Raw genomic sequence first — 20,452 nt, 5'->3', positions numbered from 1 at the left:
GATTTTTCTTACTGAAAGGCATTTCAAGTATTTCTTGTAGTGAAATAAAGATGTTCAAACAGCAATACATTTACAATGTAAATATATTTACACTATTTACACTATGTTGGAAAATTTCTCATCCAGTCTAGATAACCCCACCAGAACTTTCAAGATAAAATAATAAGGAGGTATTTCTTCATTTAACTTTCTATGTCAAGACCTCAGTTCAGAAAGGCCAGTAAATAAAACTCAGAGTACACACAAACAGCCTTCTTAACAAATTAGTGAGAATAGACAATTTCCAAAGGCAGCTGACATTCTCATCATTAAAAGTGACTTATTCTATTTTTCTAAAAAAACACATTGGCTTTTTAATCAAATGTAGCTACAGGTTATGATGAGCCAAGTTTTTTCCAATTAAGGTAAAATAGCTGAAAATAACTCTCTTCTGCTGAGTTTGTAAGTGTCAGAAGAGTGGAACACATCACTCACAAAAAAATCATCCCCACGACAGTATCATTAACAGATTAGCAAACTAACCAATATTAATGGATAATTAATAAGATTTTTTAATTCAATCTACATAAATATACACAAAACTCATGCAACTTTCTAACCATGAGTTAATGATACTACAAACTTGAAATCTGATCAGGTAAAGTCAACCTTAAATACTGAAGTGAAACACCAAAGTGACTCCTTGTTTTGTGCTTTAAGACTCAATTCACTGAGAGACATACTAATTTGACAAAAATATAACAGAAAATACTTTTAGAAATCACTCTTAATAGTGTCTTTTTTAATATATAAACACACACATATATATATTTAGGTGTGTGTTTCATACAACACAAATCTTTTTGTAACTTGACTTACAAAGGTTTTTTTTCTAAATACATTTTTCCTCCTATAGAACAATGTTAAAATAAAGTTCAGTTCACACATTAGTATACTGGAAATAGTATAACTCCAAAGATTTTGATAACAGGTCAAGTGCAAATTTTATCTAGTACCTTATCGAAAGAAATATAGATCCATCAGGCTGGATCTGATCTGAAGTCCACCTAGTTTAACACCTCGTATCTCACTGGCTCCCAGTGTCAAATGGGTCAGAGATAGCCATCAGAAGGTTTCTGCCAAGTTTTCTGTTTTCCTCTACCATAACAACACCCTCAGCAGTAACTGCTTGAGCCTCAACACCAGGCATCCATGTTTCCCTTCTGAAATCAGCATTATGAATCAGCTGCAGCAATTCTGTCTGATTTTGCACCCTATAGAAGCTTGAGACTTTTTGAGGCTTGCTTAATTCCTGCTTTCAGTAATGTAATACAGCATGGAACCCCTATGACCCATTTTGTTCTGTAAAAAGTGAACAAATTAAGTTTCACTCTTTTAATCCCATTCCATAGGCCTTTGTTCTTGTCTTAGAAGAGGAAAAACCCTTCATCTCTATTTTCTCTCGAGGTTAAAAAAATGAGGAAAAAGGCTCAGGCGTCCCAGGGAGCAGGTCCCAGCACCAAGCCTGATAGAGTTCAAGAAGTGTTTGGACAATACTGTTGGACACATGGTGTTATCCTTGAGGATGGAGCTTTGCAGGGCCAGGAGTTGGACTTGATGATCCTCGTGAGTCCCTTCCAACTCAGCATATTCTGTGATTCTGTAAATGCTATGTTTGTAGATTTGGTTTTTCAGGTTTTTTTACTTAAGGAAGCAATCCCTGTGTCTTCACGTGAGAAGTTCCTCCAGTTCCTTTTTTAAAATAAATTTCATCTTTCCTCTCCAAAATGTGCTTACTCCTCCAATACACTCTTTTAGATAAAATGGACAGCATTCCACAGAAGCTGATAGATGAGCCATTACTCTGTATGTATTTGAATTTAGCTTTTTTCTCATTCACACAATCTTTTTTTCAAAATGGGGAAACTTATCAAACTTATCACCATAGGTGATAATGCCTCCAGTGAGCACTAGGCCAGTAAAGAGTAAGTTTCCCTACTTCAAAGTTTGTGGCAAACTGCTCATTGTTAAAGGTCTATCCTGTAAACACACATTTGTATGCTTCTAAAAGCAAGTACTTCTCTATCAGTTTGGGCTAGCTGAAGTCAATGACAAAATTCTATCAAGTTCAACAGAACTAAATCATATGCAATGCAGGGCACAGAAATCTCTTGGGAATCCAGCACAACCCCCCCTAAAAAACCAGCAGCAACTGCAAAAGCCAGATCACTGCAGAGCACTTGGATTGGGAGGTTGCTTCATCACACTTAGCCCAGTCAGTAATTATGGCATTCCTAATTCCCACTGTCAGCAAAGAACATTTTTAAAGCATCCTTGTTGCACCTGCATCCCATGAAAATACAAAATACTGTATTTTTTATGGAAGAGTAAAGTCAAAAGTTTGTTATCAATCAATGCTACTGCTGGGCATCTTCAAAACAAGAAACAAGCTTTGCTTCTGTCATTAAACTGACACCAGTTTATAGGTAATTACAGAAGAGCAGAACCTTATAAGGAAAGCACAGAGCTTTACTTAGAGCTGAACTCCTCTACAGGAAAAAATTTAAGGTTCTTCTGTTTAAAATCTCATTATTTATTCAAGTTACCTTTCCTACACTCCCAATATGAGAATGTGGAGGCCAGGAATATTTTGACCAAAGCCTAGGTATTTCTAATTTTTGTTTCTATTACTTTTTGCTCAACAACCTTTTTCTTTTCTCTCTGAATCTACAGATGTGGGTTTGTGTTGGGTTTTTCTGTTATGTGGTTTTGGGTTTGGGTTTTTTTGGAGGGGTTTGTTGCATTTTTTTTTTTTAATCTTTAGCATATCAAGATATTTCTCCTCCCTAGTCCCAACATGTAGAAACTGTGTAGTTTAAAGTCCTGCTGAGATTTGCAGGCACAAATGTCAACTATAATAGTCTAGCCTTTTAACATATTTCCTTCTTCACTCCTGATATTTTTACACTCTGTGGAATTAATTCTGTAACCTGAAGTGCCACTTATTAAAAAGGCAAGCCATGGTAAAGAACTTGCTACCATCATCACTTCCTTTACAGAAATATAGTGATTTCACTCATTACAGCACACTCAAGTTTAATCAACACCCTGGCTTCTGCTCTGTGTAGGTATTAATCATTTATAAGTCTTTGGATTCTATTGCTCACTTTGTAGGTCATTTCCGTAGGCATTCCCTTGCAACCTGATCAGACATGATGCATAAAATTAATTTCTGGGATGACCTGATATGGAAAGGGATGTGGAAAAGGAGCAAGAAAAGAGATGACATCAGTAAGGGGTGAGGATTTCTGGTCCCAAAGAGATACAAGACAAGTGTGCACATGTGTATGTGGAAGGAGGGAAAAACACTCTATGCAAGCCAGGACTGAACGAAGATTTCAATGTAATGCTCAGAATTAAAGCAGATTTTAGTCCATAAGCAAGTTTAATCGGAAGAAACAAACAACTCTCCCCCAGCCCCAAAAACCCCTCCACCATGCTCTTCTGGTACAACGTCTCAAGGAATCTTGCTTAAACCTAGGAGCATGAGTTTAATATTGCTCCCAAATCACCATAATGAATAACACTGACTTTGAACATTGATGGTAGCCACATGCCTGCCCAAATCTACAAATCTATTTCAAATTCCGTTATGTTCTTGGCCTCAATAATTTCCTATGACAGTACATTCCAGAGACTAATTATATGGGTGAAATACACATATAATACCTTCCTTTTATTGCACTTCTATTTGCCATCTTTGATTTCAATAGAACATCTCTCCTGGTTCTTCTGTTATGAGAAAAAGAAAACAGATGTTTCTAATTTATTTTCTCTTACACTAGAATTCAGTGCAGCATGAAGTTAGCAGTTAAATGACTGAAGTATTTCATCCTGATTGTGTTCTTTCAGACAGAGTAAATGTCTGTTCTTCCAGAGTAAACTTACCTACCTATTAAGAGAATCAGAGAAATATGAGCAAGGAAGTAAAGAAATTCAAACCTATGAACTTTAGGCAAAAGGTTTATGACAGAAAATGAGAAATCAAATACTAAAAGCATTAAAAATGCTCCCCTACTCAATGCTGGTATGTCTATATTTGGGAAAAAGCTAAACCAAACAAACCACCGCAACAAACCACAAACTAACCAAATGAAATAGAGTGCATATGGCTGACATACATGCTAGTGAGAGAGAGGGACAATTAAAAAAGCAAAAGAACAGAACTTTCTATGCAACATCACCCAAACCTCTGGTACCACACATACTCAGCATGCTATTTTAAATCTCATTGTAGAAGCAATTTGTCAACAGTTGCAGCTTCCTTTGTGAGCATAACCAAGTTCTCAGGTGCCATCATCACGGTCATGGATGAACAGCTTAACAAGGGATTGATGCCACCATTTTGCAATGACATTTCTGGGCACTTGCAGGAAGGGTGTACATCGGTATTTGTGTGTAACTACCATTATCTGGGTGTAAGCTGCATCAAACAAAAGCATGACTTCAACCAAAATACTTCATTAACTAGGATGTCCATGTAGAGGCAATGAACTTGTAAAAGCTAGTGGAAGTAGATTTCAGAGGGAACACACCAGATTGCAGACTGATGACATTGGTGTTAAAACTTCAGTGGAAATCTTGCTTGATTTAGTTATTGGAGGATAGGAAAGGACAATTCAGAGAAATTACAGAGCTTTTATGTTACTTCAGCTATAGGACTGATCCTTAAATACAAAGGTTGCCTGCTCTTAGACCCACTACCAGCCTGCACTGTGTCTTACTATACCCAATTCCAACTTCCTTATTTATTTTAATGGAAACAACACTGCAGTTGAGGAAAAATACACACTTCAATGCCTTATTCTGCAGGATGATGGGGTCCTTCTTCTTTACACTGGATTCATTAGCATACATTTGATACAAACCTAAAAGCCTCACCTATATTGCCCAGATTTGAGGACTTGAAAACAAATTTCTGGAGCAGAGAAACTCTTGTTGACAATATATATCTCGGATCAGATTTTTTTTTAAGTGTATTTTCAACAGTGAAACAGATAATAAATAAATAAAGTGTTCTGTTACAGCTAGGAAGTTCATTGCTCTAAGTCAAAACAATGTAAAGACTGGAAGAAAGCCACTAGTCAGCTATGATTAGCCAAGGGCACAAGAGCACAATTAGTTCTTACTTGATGACAGGACCAGAGACAGAAAGGAAACCCATGTGGGTGATACACAAAATGAGATGTCCTGATTGAGTGCGACAACATTCAGATTGGATTTTCTAAAAACGTCATACATCTTTTAACAAACTTGTGTGCTAATGGTCCTGTTATATCTAGCTCTGATCATACAGACACTATTTCATGTGTAAAATTGGAGTATACAAAACCTCTATAACCCCAGAGCTGCACTCACTCCGTTCAGGGATGTGATCACATATACTCCCATAGGGTATTCCATTACAGAGGATCTAGAATTGTATTATCATTTTTGCTACAAAATAACGACAAGAATATACATTATGGCAGCACTGATCCCCTCTCTGTCATGAAAAAAAGTTTGACTTTACCCTTTATACCACTGGTATTAACTGGCAAGTCAGTGTTACCCTTGGAGTCTGTTTTGCACACCCCTAAGAGACTTTTCTGTGTGTGCTTCTTCTCCTGGGTGATGCAATGCTTGCAGTTTTTATAAAAACACATACTCTGTCAACTTCTACAAGTCAAATTAAATGCTGAAGAAAAGGAAACTTCATCTTGCAGTGATTCTTTTCCACACAGCTACTTCTGCACATTTAGGAGGGAAAAAATAAAGAAAAAAAAACCCCAACTCTTTACTTTCTCAAAACTTCCACTGCATTGTGGTAAGTGAACGGAAAATATGTGTTTGCACACACATACATGCTTTAAATACACTGCTGACAAAAAGCAGATCTGATTCAACACTGTTCCCTAGAGTTGTTGTCCCAGATAGCATTGAACAGTTTTAAAATGTGCAAATTACTATGAATTACCTCATAATTTGCAAAGTGAAATGGCGGGCAAAATAAAAATCAAGCTAAAATTTACTTCATCATTTCAAAGTTGAAGTCTGGTAGTGGTTCAGTCTCCTTGAACAATTCAACTACTGCAAAACACATATTGAGAAGCACCATTTAGAGTCTTCCTTACTGTAAGGGATTTACTTTTAACTGCTGACAAAATCCAAGTACATGCTCTCCTCCGGAGCATCTTTTAATCTTCATAGTTTCTGTTCCTTTAATCCATGTAGAACAGACCCCCACCAAGTAGGTTTGTCTCCCCAGGCCAGGTTACAGAGGGAAGGCAGCTCTGGTTCAGTGCTGACTGAGTTCAGGTGTAATTCTGAAAAGACTAGAAAGCAAGATCTAAGCTGTGCAAGCTCCAATTAAAGCAGAAAAACAGCTTAAACTAAGAAAAAGGCTACCTATTAAAAACTTCTTAGCAGCTGTGACCAGCATGGATGAGAAATGGTGAGAGAGGTTGCCCAGCGGCTGTTGTGCTGGTTTCACACACTTTTCCCACTAGGGCAAAGAATGATTAAGAGACTCACCATCTCAGTGAGTACTCTTTGTGGAAAGTCAGACCCTTAAATGTACCCACGTCATAATTTTACTCCTATGAGACATAGTGTTCTACTACATACTTAAAGACATACAGAAAGAATCAAAGACATAGCATAACTTAAGCCCTTGTTTTCTTCAGTACTACTTCTAAAGAGAAACCTGAACACATAAGAGAAGTCACCTTTCATAGCTCTGTGAGTGTGCTAAGGATGCACGTGGGCCTGACTGCCCGCAGGCATGCAAGTACTAAAGAAGAGGAGTTAAACAGACCTCCCCTCTTCCAGCTCAATGTCTTACTGCACATAAATTTATCTTCTTCCTTTGTCTGCTCTATGCCCACTAGGTCTACAACTCCTTAAGTCTCCTAAAATCAGAGGAATTTAACAGCAAAAGCAATCTAAAGGAAAGACAAAATCCCCAATCCTTCCACCAAAAAACACCCCAGCACTGCATGTGCTTCCTATCTTTTCTTATCCTGAGAAACAGAATAATAAATTAGTAAGGAAGCAATGTGAATCTGTGCATAGCATTACCTTTTTTTTTAAACAGTCTGTATGTTTGCTTTTCATTAGCTCTCTGTGGTGGCAAAACTATAAATGTAAGAGTTAGAGACATAAAGGGAAGAAATAAAGTAGCCAATAGCAAAGATTTCAAATACACTTACACAACCACAGTTTGTTTTACAGCTGCTTTACATAACAACAAAAATGTAATATACCATGGACTTTTGGCAGTGTGTAGAGAGGCAGCATCAAATGGCAATAACAGAGTAAGCACAAATGATCTCTTTGGAACAATTAAGTAATTTTAATAAGACCATTATGTCCAACAAGTAATGGGTCCAAAGAGACAGAAAGGTCAAAAGTGTGAGTTTCTCAGTACTGACCAGAGAGCACATTTATAACCCTCTGGAAGAGAGGATACCTTCATAATCATATTATATAACCCTTACTAGAAAACAACCCTATTTAGCACACTAAACAAAAATAGAGATCTTTCTTTCAGATGCCAAAGGCAAGAATGCTTTCTCTCAACCAGTTGTCTCAGCATAATTAATAAATAAATAAATAAGGGCAAAAAAATACTTACCCTCTGTGCATAACCAGCTGAGAAAATCATTGCCTATATATAAAACAGTGAAGTGCTCACACAGTTCAGTAAACAGTCTGGCACTTTAAAGAAAAAAATGGGTAAATAATACATATTGTACATTAAACTCTACAGAACTGTTTTAGCGACCTTGAACTCTAGTAATATAAGCAGGGACATGTAAACCCACTTATTTCTGGACACAGTTCATTCACTATCTCCAGCAAAGACTGAAATTTAACACTGGACCCAGTGTGTCATTAGGATTTGACACATTATCTTTCAGGAAAGCCAATCTAAGCAAACATTATATTTCCATTACGTTAACACCTAAAAAAAATGAGATTCTCCCTCTGAAAAGAAATAATTTGGTAAAACAGCAACTAAATGACTTTTCAGGTGTGACATTCAATGTGTACGTGAGAGGAGGGTTAGTAAAAATACTGAGCAAAGAACCTTTCATTTGCCTGGCATACAGTTGTCTGCTGTGTAAATGGCTCATACAGGCTCACCTTCTGCACAGTCATATGCCCTCATAACTCCAGAGTGAAGTTTAGATGTATCCTCTTGACTAGAAACCTTTCATGCTAATAAAATACTTTTCCAATGACCAAGGAATAATACATAAAGAAAGATAACAAATTTCAATTCTATGTTACCTTGCACTCAGGATTATCCCATTTGCCCATTTAAGTACTTTAAAAACACTTTCCTCTTTCCTTTTCATCAAGCTACTCTGATTCATGACCCAGATACTTTAGCAGTTTAAAAAAAACCAGCCGAACTATATTCAGTAGTTTAGCTGATCACTGCTACTTCATTTGCAAGTAAATTAATAAAACAGGAATGGTTATGTCTGCATATTATTTAATTCCTAATATAAATTTTCTTTCTGTCAACAGGACAACCTTGCCTTTTCAGTTCTCTGTAGGCATGAGTGTCAGACTTTGACAGGTATAATGGCTTAGTGCTGAAGGATCAGTGCAGCCATCAGGAAAGAGAAGGCACCAGAACATGCTCAGCTCAGAAGGATAAGGAAGCAGGAGACACTAGCACTGTTCTTTACAAGGCTGAGATGGCTTGCAGAAAGAGGCCCAACTCCAGGGGCCAGGACAGGCACTCTAACTCTTTCTTCCAGAGCTTACACCACACTGGTGACTTGGAACACACTGGATTATGATGAAGGAAAGGAAAACCTAGAAGAGAAGCACAGAGATTGCTCTGTCTCTGCAAGAGACACTAAGATGTACTGCTGGAAGGGATTTGGCCATATTCTTTTCTTATCTCTTTTTTCCTGATTTTAAGAGTTACATCTAATCTCACCCTATATTTTCATTCTTTCCTAGTATGCCATAGTTCAGCCATCAACTCCAGCTCCATCCTTTTTTCCTCATTCCTCAGTTCTGAATCACTGAAGACTGTTGCAAACAGAACAGATTTCAGTAGGTAAGATAGCTGTCTTTCCCAGATCCAAATCTAAATCAGCACTCCAACCTTACCTAAGTGAAGCTGTGAATCACTAACAAATCTCACCCAGCTGTTCAGCCAGCCACCAAAGAGGTCACAGCACATCCCCACTTACCCACAGCCCTTCACTCTGCTGCTACCACTTACAGCTCGACCCTGCCACCTTGTTGTATCCCCACCACAAAGTGTTACCACACAAGCCTCTACTACCCAGTCCCTACTTTTCAGTCTTTCCTGACAAATCAGTACTAGTTAATAAACACATCCTAAATGGCTAGTTCTGTGCTACTCAGCATGCAGTGAAATGTGCACCTGAACAATCCCAATGCTAAATTATTTGTCTGGACATTTCCTCATAAGTAAGACTCTTCTATGAAGTACAAGGCAAAATCCTTGAAACGCAATGCAGAAAGTAGAGACTGCACAGCCTATGGGGTTAGAAAATTTGCATTTTCTGTGGGAAAAACAATGTGCAAGACATAGCTAATACATTACAGAACCTCATATGTAACATAGTATTTTTAGTCATTAAGAGTACACACACTGAATACTAAGTACTTGAAACTGGAATGTCTCAGCACATGTAATAGCTATGCATTTTAACTCGTATTTCCCTAACAAATAGTTACAGTCCTCCTAGATATTGAGGTGGAAGGTGAAGTAGGAGCACAAAGACACCAAAGAAAGAGATTAGCTGTTGGACAGCTTCATTATTTCTCTGCCACTATCCAGGAAGAAAAAAGCCCCCAACACTAATATATCTCAAAATACACTATCCTATAACAAAGTAGTAGTATCACAAAGTAACAGCTGTGATAACCTTGGTGTGCATAAAACCAGAAAATAATCAAATCACATATTCAAGATAATACAACAGCTGCTGAATAAAACAACTCACTTATTTACCTCTATCAGATAAGGGGAAAAAATGCAATTTTGCAACATAAGCCTAACTTTTTTGGGGAAGAGAGGATAGGGTGACACCTACAAGCCCAAAGACTAAACCTACTTTATTAATAAAGAACATTTAAACATAGATGGAAATTTACATACCACTTTGCCAACACCAACAAAAATTAAGGAAGTGCTTTACTCTGAAAAGTTTACAATCTAAATTCAGCAACACAAATGCATGAAGGTTAATCCTTCACAAAAGCAAGGAGAAGTGGCTAAGTGACAGGAAACAAGAGCTTGCTTTAAATGGCAAAGCATAAAAAGAAGAGAGGCAAGAAGGGCAGAAGTTGAACATTTTCTGTGGCTAAAAGCCATGTCAATTGGAACAAGGAAATAGAAAAGAGCCTGAAGTTAGTGGAGTGGAATGAGGACAATGGGGTGGGGGAAGGAGGTCATTTTGTGGGTATTCCACATAGAACATAAAAAACCCATTTGGGGTCGTTTAACTCGGCACCTTACTCCTGGCAGTGCTAAGAGCCTACTCCTCAGAACAGGTGATGGTGGATACTTTCTGTAGTCCATTCCCTTTGTACTCCCTCAGAATCACAGCCATTGGACTAGGGGTGCTACAGGGTACTTGCCTGACTTTTCTCTTTGTATCTGTTCCTAGATCTGTTGCTCATGAATTTGTTCAACCCACCTTTGAACCATCTGCCTCCACAACCTCCTGCAGAAGAGTTTCCAGAACCTTACTACCTACTGGGTAGAAGAATTTAAACTGTTCTAAAATGACCTTTTAACAGTTTCAGTGAGTATGTGTTTCCAGTATTATGGATTTTACTGAATAACAGCTTTTGCCATAATTCTGTTTCAGTTGCTACAAAAACAAGGTGTGCTCCTTTGGGAGATTCAGATTCACATGGCCTCCAACAAAATTAATTTGCAACTTCCTATCTTAAATACTAGTCTATTTGTTTGGGATTGACTGAGTCATTTGTTTCTCTCTCAATTTTCTGCCCTCTTCCTCCATTTCTCTGCCTGCCTTTCACTCCCTCAGTTTTTTTTTCCCCACTCCTCACACCTCACTGATGTGCTTCTGGGAGGACATGGCCTAAGAGTCACAAGTGACTCAAGCAGCAGTTCAAGGAGATCTGCAAAGATACAGTGGGGCACCTGTTACATATATACTTCAAGGTACAGTATGTAGTTCCCATGATAAGATCATCTAAGTGCATTCACTTTATTACTAATTTCTATTTTATCTCCCAAGTTGGGGTGCAAAACAATCAGGGCAGCAAAACTATTGTTGCAGCTTGTATGCTTTACTGTTTTAAAAATCTACTCATGCCCAAGAAGAGGGTGGCCCACAGATAGTCCTCCCCATCCACGAAGAGGAAGATGCCCTGTCTTCCATCCCTTACAGTGCAAGGAGCAGAAAGTGGAGCTAAATTGCTGGAGCACAAAAAGCATCAGTCTTGTCTCTACTTCCACCTTTGCTGCAACTATTCCAGCAACCAGCACAAAATCACCCCAGTCACCCCGGTGGGCCACCTCTCTCTGCTGTCCCTTATAATCTCCATTAATGCTTTGTACAACTTTGCTACCTTGAATGATTTTATGTCCTTTTCTGTTCCTCATCTGCAACTCATTCATCTCCCAGTCTTACCAATACCTGCAATCCGATTAACCTCACAAGAGGAGTGAGGGAATGGAAAAATTGGAAAGATGCTATTCCAAAGAAAACATTAAGATTTCACTAGAGATTTCAACTCTGGGGTGCAGCTGAAAGACAAGCAGCAGGGCAGCTGAAGGTCTGGCACTAGTTACATCCAAAACTTACATCTCCTAGGTCACTCTTGTCGCTACTGTACATCTTTCTGTCTGATTTCCTAGGTTACAAGGGTGCCGTTGAAATTCAATTTAAAGTAAGAAGGAAAGCATCACCACAACTTTAATGCAATGGAGAACTCAGTGAGATTCATGATATTTTGAGACTTAGCATAGCTATTTAAAGCCTTCAGTCTTTTTTCTCTCCCACAGTCACCCAAGTGTAAGGAGGCATAAATACTTTTACCATAACTCAAAGCACTACAAAATACAATGAGAATCTCAAATTAAGAATTACCCCATCAAAAAGAAAGCTAGACAATTCTCATTGATAAATAACTTATAAGGAAGACAAGGAGGACACTAACTATAAAGGCTTGTATGCATCACCTAATTTACCTCCTTTAAAAAGATTACTAAAACATACAGAAAACACTGCGCAAATACAGTATTACAACAATCTGATCAGAAACTCCTGATAAAATGATCTTCTGTGGTATACTACTGTATTGACCTAATTACTTTAAAATGGTATTATTAAAACTGTGTACGTTTTAGCCATCTTTCAAAACCTCTGCAGCAGTTAAACACTGTTTTAATGAAATAAATTGCACCTTCTCCACCATTTATAGGCCACTTCTCAGAGCCGCTACACTTGTTCAGAACATAAAATAACACGCTGAAACTTTCTAGAAGTTGTCCACTTGAGAACTGCAAATATATGAAATCCATAACAGTCATAACCTAAATTAGCACCTTAAAACATCAGTGAAGATATTCAAACTGTATCTAAAACCTTTGAGACAATTTCCCTGGCAGTTTTCTTTGTAGAACAATCACTGTCTCAAATTAATCTGACAAAGTTCTTAGACTGTATAAGAATTAGATTTTTTTTAATCAATTCACCAATTGTGAAAAGACACTTTTGATTTCAGAATTAATTTTAATGTCTGGGGGCCTTTTCACTCCTGTGTGCAATTTCTGTATGATCCCAGGCATCAAAAGAAAACACAGCAAGACCCTGTCCTGATTTCTCCCAGCAAAACAGTGGGATCAGCATGCTGACCAAAATATTGCTCAGATACCCACAGCAGAAAAAGCATTAAATATTAGCAGTCCGCCTGCTCCAGAAAACTCCTCCCCATTTTGGTTTTGCAATTCATAGTACCAGATCAAAATTCTCTGTGTTTCCAGCAAGTCCAGCAGCTCCAGAGGGAGAGATGAGCAATCTTTTTAAACAGTCATTTCCACTGATACAAAGTACAAAACATATCTACTAACATGCTTATCTGATTAGGTCCACACTCCCTTTTGACTCTAAAAGCTGAAGCTCCTGATGGAATTGAGACGAAAACTCTACACTGATTTACAGAAACACAGAAGCAAAGAAATCTAACAGAACTCTACATCATTAACCATACAGCGTCTTTAATCCAATTACTTTGTATTTTCTCTTAAACAAATGAACTGCCAAAACTTGGCCTGGACCCAGTTCTCAAAACTGCTCAATTTCATCTTCCCTGATCCATATTTTCAGATGTGAAACTATGGAAGACACTGGAGAGAGTGAGGAGATTCAAACACCACATCTGCCCTGAGCTACAGTCTGCATGCCCCATGCTCCTTTTCTCCCCCAGCTTCCTTCCCCCAGAGTCCAGGTTAATAAAGAGCACTGCAAAGTGGATATTGAAGTTAAGCATCCAGCTCTACAACATCTCCTTGTAATGTCAATTAGCCCCTTACAGACAGAAAATATGTATTAAATGCATGGTTGCAACCGTTACACTTTCCCCAAATGCCTTGGAATTTTAATTGCCTGTTGCTGAAATTTGCAAATTGGCAAGAGAAACAAGAAAACCCCTCTGAATTCTTGAGCACACAGTGCTTATTTTGACAGTTGTAGTTTATTTATAGTACTTGACAATACATGTTCTCTCCTCGGTTTTGTAACATAATGAAGTGAGCATTCAGACCTCCACTATTAAGCCTCAGAGGGAAAAATAAGTATAAATTTATTTCATTCAAATAAATGTACAGATTGGCAAGATTTTACTTATAATGACTAAATTGCATCATTAATTTAACTTAGTTTGAAGCACCTTGTTTTGAGGAGAAAGCATAGCCCTTAACTTTGAGCATGGGCCTGCACAGGTGCGCAGTAATCTCTTAACCCATTCACATGAAATAGTATCCTTTTTTTAGTACATTAAGTGCTTCTGAAAAGGTGCTACATGGAAGGCTGGTCTGTCATGTACAATCACAGAAGAGTGCAGACAGAGGCTGCAGAAGTTTCACTACACACAAACTCACTGATAACCTTAATCCACTGATGTACTGGTGCAGGTGAACTCTGTTTCCATCCCCAACACAACCCCCTCCAACAGCGGGACCAAAGCGAACGTCTACCAGACACAAGGACACCGGCTCTCAAAACCAACCCGTCCTTCAGAAACCACAAGGCCCTGGCAACCTGCTCTCGCTGAAATCTTCAAACACAAACCATCCTCCTCGATCCCCTAGACAAGCCAGTAATGACAAGCCATGGGTAATTTTGTCTTCATATAAAGAGGCAAGATAGATTCAAGCCCTAAAATATAAACAGCATACATACATTGTTTCCCATTTAAATCTATGACGTATCATACACATACAGTGTATGTTTCTTAAAACAAAACCAGACATATAAACTGCTACTATACACATATCCAATATAAAAATCTAGACAAGCAGCACTGGAAATACAACTGAAAAACCAAACAAGAGTGTGTAACCAAGAGGAAATATAAGAATTTGTCAGATAAACCATATATGCAAAATCATAAACACAGTTGCACAGTGCCCTCCAAGGGCAGCAAAACTGGAAGTCAAATAATAAAATTAAGTGGTATACAAGGGAGGGTGCACAGAAGGGATTTCAATCCTCTTTGTTCTTAGCCATGATACAATTTCACAGCCGCTCTCAAGATTCATCATTTCCATGTTTGGCATGCAAGAGCACAGAATGCAGTTCATTTGGGAATTACCGAGCCAGGACATGCAAAGCAAAATCTACCACAGCATCAGCCAGCTCCTGCCACAGTGTCCGAACAGCCTGGCCATCAAAACATTTCTGACAGTTAAAATAAAAACAGAAGTGGCTTCAGAAAAGTTAATTCCTGCAATATTAACTAATTGATCCTCAGCAAAGAAACTGCTCCTGTGCAGCCTTTGTCTGAGTACATCGGGCAGAGGACTTTGCCTGCAGGAGCTGCTACTGCCACATACTTAAATTCAGCCAGTGTAGAAATGTATTATTTTTATGGTTTGCAAGCTAGACCATACACAGCTGCAGAGGATCTCTAAATTAGTTAATACACCATTTCAAAAGGAAGAGTTATTTCTCCAGGGATCATGTGCCAAACAAAGCAAAGAGGGAATGCTGAACCACTGGTAGTTTATATGACAAAAGATATTTTTCAACTACACACAGCACTAATTATGTAGGTCCTTCCTATCCTACATCTGGAAACTTCTCACAGAAAACACTCACATTTTCAACAAAATACGAGGTGAAAAAAGAAAAAAAGACTTCTAAACCACTTTTGTAAGCTGATAATTTCACTTCCCTTAAAGGTGATAATGTTTTTTTTATTTCTACAAGGAAGCAAAAGCTGGCATTTGTGTCATTCCTGACCTAATAATTTGACTAGGCATACTAAGGAAAAAAGTCATAATGAAATTTATCTTGTTACTTAGAAAATGTAAAACCGGAAAGTTTATGCTATAGAATACAATAGTGCTCAGGAAGGGCTATTTCACACATGAAAATAACAAAAACAACACTGATATTAGAGTTTAACAGTGACTAATCCATCCTTAAATAATATGCTAGATTTAAAAGCAAAAGCACTTAAAGCATTATTGGAGTTGAAAGTATTGAAAAAATATATTTGCAAAAAATTGCAAGCACCATAAAAAACAAATGTAAGCAAGACAAATGCGAGACCTGCATGGTATGTAGATTAAATGTATTAATTATAATATGAAGCTGTTGAGTTCAAAACTGCCTTTGAGCCACACATTTTACGCAGACTTCTCTCAAGCCAAGAAATTTTAAATCCACACTGCAAAGTTTTGAAAACTATTAATATTCCATACATTGTAAGGGAGAGCACTTCTCCCCACCATCTTTACTGAGACACATATTTATTAAGTGCTGACAGTTAACTTTCACGAGACTCTCAAGGAGATCTGGTCCTTATTCTGCAAATTGACAAAAACTGGGCTGAAGGTGCCAAAAACCACAACTGTATTTTATTATTATTTAAATAACGAATTTGTGATAGCATTGTACTGTGAAGCAATGGAAAGCCCTGCAGGCAAATGACTCCTTCAACAAAGGTTTGAAAATTATTTTTGTTTAAATAACAGCTGGTCTTGCCTATATGGACTTAAATGAGCCATGTGGAGACAAACTTGTTTCAGTTTAGCTAAGACAGATTAAAAAACATTAATTCCAGTTAATATCCATTTTGGTCCGTCTACACAGATGGGAAAAATAACATTAAATTACCATGCTTACATACAGTCAATACCAGACACCCGATAAAGCACAAATTCAAAGCCCTGCTCATAATGCAACTGATGCACACAGTTACAGCAGAACAGCTCAGCTGCAAGTTAGCTTGAAACAAAAGAGATTTACATTAATTTCTCCACTTTGCCAGAGACTTCCTGTATGACTTTAGACAAGTGACTTGTTTTTTGTCTGCTGTAACTCCCCACCCCTAAAAATGGGGAAAACCACTTGTTCCATAACCTCACATCAATAAGCAGATCTACCATGAAGAGATGCTTAGATACAGAGGTTGAATGAATTACACAAAGGGAATAAAGAGTACCTGAAGCTTGAATTAACTTCTCTTAAAGCTTTGGACACCTCTTCACTGAGATAGAAGGAAAGCTTCTGCACAACACTCCTAAGTGTTACCAGCAAACAAAAGTCAGGACTGCTTACATAGCAAGATAGAGCTGCATTTTGACATCTGCAGATCCAAAGCAAAGACATGACACCTCCTCTGTCATTCACATATATAAAAGACCAAAAGTAAGAAGCTTCTAGTTACCTTCTTTGAACTCTAAAACTGGAGCTAAACTCTCTGATATAAAACAAAGTAGAAGAGATCACCAGATACAGTCTCAAAAGATTTTAAACACTTTAGGTCCAAACAGTCATTCTCCAATTCGTCTTAACCACTAACCACCTTTTGAACTTGAAAGTCATATTTAACTTTCATAACTCAGTATTAATATCAGGAGTCAAATCATCTTGCAGAAATTAAAGACCTCCAGAGCACCGGCCTACTGAAAATAATGAAGAGGACTAAAATCTATTCAGAAGTAGCTGCCAAACATACATTACACTAGGACACTTATGAGGGGACAGCACTGCTCCCAGCAGGAACCCATGAATTTGCAACATGTATTAAATATATCTTTTTAGAAAATGTTTTCAAGTCCAAAAACCTGCATTTTGAATACAGGCCAAACAGAGACTGTTTCCATGCACATATTCTGCACCTCTGCATAACTAACTGCACTAGCCTGTGAAAATCAAAATCACAGCCTGAGGAAGGAGACACAAGAGCACAGGGAGTATGAGAAATGAACCAGCCAATGACACATAAGCCCAGGTAAACTTTTGGGGGGCACAACAAGCTATGGAAAAACCAGAAGCAAGGAAAGTGCTGAGGAGAGAGGAAGTTCTGGAATAAGCTTCCCCTCATATTACCCACATATGTGTAAAAACCACACAGCTGCTCAATCACAGGGTGTTGAGTGTGCTTGGGGTTTGGGTTTTTTGGTTTTTGTTTTTTAAACAGACGATCTGTGGGTTACATATATGAAAATACAGACACTGAAAGATACAAAAATAAAAATGAAACATTTATTTTAATCTATTTTGTTTGAAATGTCAAATGGTTGTCATTATTTGTAATTGCATCTTGCATGTCATATTTTATAAGAAGAAAAATACCTCATGTAAGATATGGCAAAACAGTTCTTACTAAAAATCATTCACAACCTGGACCTTTATCTTTCAATATGCAGAGCTGCTCTGGGATGTGTTAAATATCTTGAACACCCATTACTGCAATAAGACTGAAAGAATAACACTATTTTGCAGTGAGGCCAAAAATTAAAGCACAGCCAACCGTGAACTTATATCAAACACCAGACATAGAACAGGGAAAAATACAAACATGGTAGTGGGGGGTGTAAGAACAGATGTGCAGAAAAAGAAAAAAAGATTATGGTGTTTCCAACATAACACAGGATACAGTTTCGGACAAACATTTTCAAAGGTGAAAATGTTGAGGCTTTGGCAATCCCTAAAACTGACAGTACAACAGGTAGGACATGACATCATACATAATGCCCTGAATATATAAGTTCTAAGATTAAACTTACAGGAAAGAGTGAGATGCCTAAAAGGAGAGGACTTGCCTCTCCTCTAGTGACACCTGAAAAAAGTCTGTAGAGGCAAAAAGGCAGCAGAGATATGAGGGGCAGGAGGTCAGAGGAAAGGTTAGAATAAGCAAAGTCATAAAGGCAGAAAATTGAAACTAAGTTCTCAAACTATGTATTTAATACCTCCTTCACAGCATGCCAGTAATGTTCATATGAAAGGAAAAAATATAAAGCAAAGCAGTGATACTGTGAGCAGGCTTCCCAAGAACAAATTCTGGCAACCTTAAACATCACGCAGCAACCAGAGTCTCTCATTTGCTTAATCTCCTCACAGTCATAAATTGACTATTTCTATTTTTTTTTTTTTCACAAGATGTGAACCTTCCCCACAACTGCACTAGCTGAAACTCATCTCACTGTTGTGGCAATCGGCACCTGCCTGCCTTTTTACAAACCAGCCACTACAGGGGCAAACTCCCAGCGCTTGACTGCACAACTGGAGCCTTGTTAGCCATAAGCAGAGCTGCTCTTCTTGGCTCAGCACCATGTTTACAGAAGTAGGATGACTTCACCCCAAGATGAGCAATACCAAAACTCCTTTGGTCACACATACACATACAACAAACTCCTCCATGCACGTTTTCCTATCTATCAACATATTAAAAGGCAGTAACAACTACACCAGTTCCATGCATTACTTGCAGGAGTTGCCACCCTTCACTGTCACTCATCTGAAAGTCAAAAGTAATGCAGAATACTTATAACTCCACTATGGACAAAGATTAATCATCACTCTTTGTACTATGAACTAATTTTTACCATTAGAAATATTTGTAAAGGCTGAAATAACACAAACTTAGTATGTGGGCCTTGAAGCACATTATCTTCAATGGTCTATGTAATTAAAAAAGAAAAACCAAAACTATACTGTATTTTGAAAGTAGTCTGCTAGTTCATCTTTACCTGTGAATGAATCCAATTGAAACAAGGATGAATTAGGGTTCTAATATCATTTACACAAACCTTCAGAAGAAACACGCAATCTAATGTACTCATATACTATCACAGCTTTTAGATAGACTTGCAAAGCTCAGTCTGAAGTCCTAGCACCTTGACCATCCAGAAAATTCTGCCTAGTTTCAAACTAAAACCACCACACTCAGTTTTCCAGAGAGCAAGTAACAGTGCCTGAGATGTGCTTCTGTGTTTCTCTCCCATGAAAATCAGGTTAAAGTGGGAGGAGGAGGGAAAAGTATGTGGACTTCGTCCTGACACAGAGCTGGGATGCACACGGGACAGACATCTCCAGCCCAAGAACTGGAAATTTTATAATATTCAGGTAAGTCATTACTGTCCCTAAAACAGTGTCACAACTAAAGATTTCAAAACTTATTGGTTATCATCCCAACAGCACAAAAATCTTCTTAGTATCAGATTAGATGTCAAACATCACATTCAATCTCTCCTTCAATTAATTATGATCCTAGGGACAGGTACTGAAAGGATGGCTCTGGACCTGTCAGGATAACTCTTGTGCTAATGACTCCCCACAGACTAACAGTGGCAAAAAGCTTCAATAAAAAGGTTCATGTACATTTGTGGGTGGAAACTCAATACGAAAAAGACCAATTTAAACAGTTATTTATAAACATAATTTTCTCTGATTTCTGCCATTACCAACATAAAAAGGCATCAAACCTCAGCTACAGCAAGAAGATGGGAATGAGAGTTATGTGTTGGCAACTACAGCAAACACACACCAGACCGAAAGCCTACTACTGCCTCCTCTCCAAATGCAAAGAGGTTCAGCAACACCATGCAATGAAACGAATCAACCTGCCAGAGGTTTTAAAAAAGCAATATAAGTTTCTAAAACATACCTAAAAACAAGCTGCTTCATAAAGGGCAACAGAATTTCCCTGCTTTCTGTTTCATCAGCTAAGATGCATGTTCCAGTGGGGCACCCACTGAGTGACAAATTTGCACTTCACTTCCACTGTCAGCTGCCGTTCACAACAGAACTCTGAACTAAAAACCTCAGAGCATTCTCTGCTTCCTTGGCAGGACTCTTATTTATATAAGATTAGTGCAGTCAGGCATTAGATTTATAAACCAAACCAAAAACAAACAAGAAGAAAGTTTTCACACTCTTCTTTATAA

The 20,452-nt window shown here is 38.0% G+C and overlaps 1 protein-coding gene across 4 annotated transcripts in view; it reads right to left on the bottom strand.

Annotated features, from left to right (window-relative positions):
- Positions 1–20,452, bottom strand: part of UBE2E1 (ubiquitin conjugating enzyme E2 E1) — a 45,432-nt gene that overhangs the window by 20,183 nt on the left and 4,797 nt on the right. The window lies entirely within an intron of this gene.

Source organism: Molothrus ater, chromosome 1, assembly GCF_012460135.2.
Source record: "Molothrus ater isolate BHLD 08-10-18 breed brown headed cowbird chromosome 1, BPBGC_Mater_1.1, whole genome shotgun sequence".
Classification (NCBI taxonomy): domain Eukaryota; kingdom Metazoa; phylum Chordata; class Aves; order Passeriformes; family Icteridae; genus Molothrus; species Molothrus ater.
The sequence above is the reverse complement of the archived record's forward strand: the minus strand, read 5'-3'. Positions and strand labels throughout refer to the sequence as shown.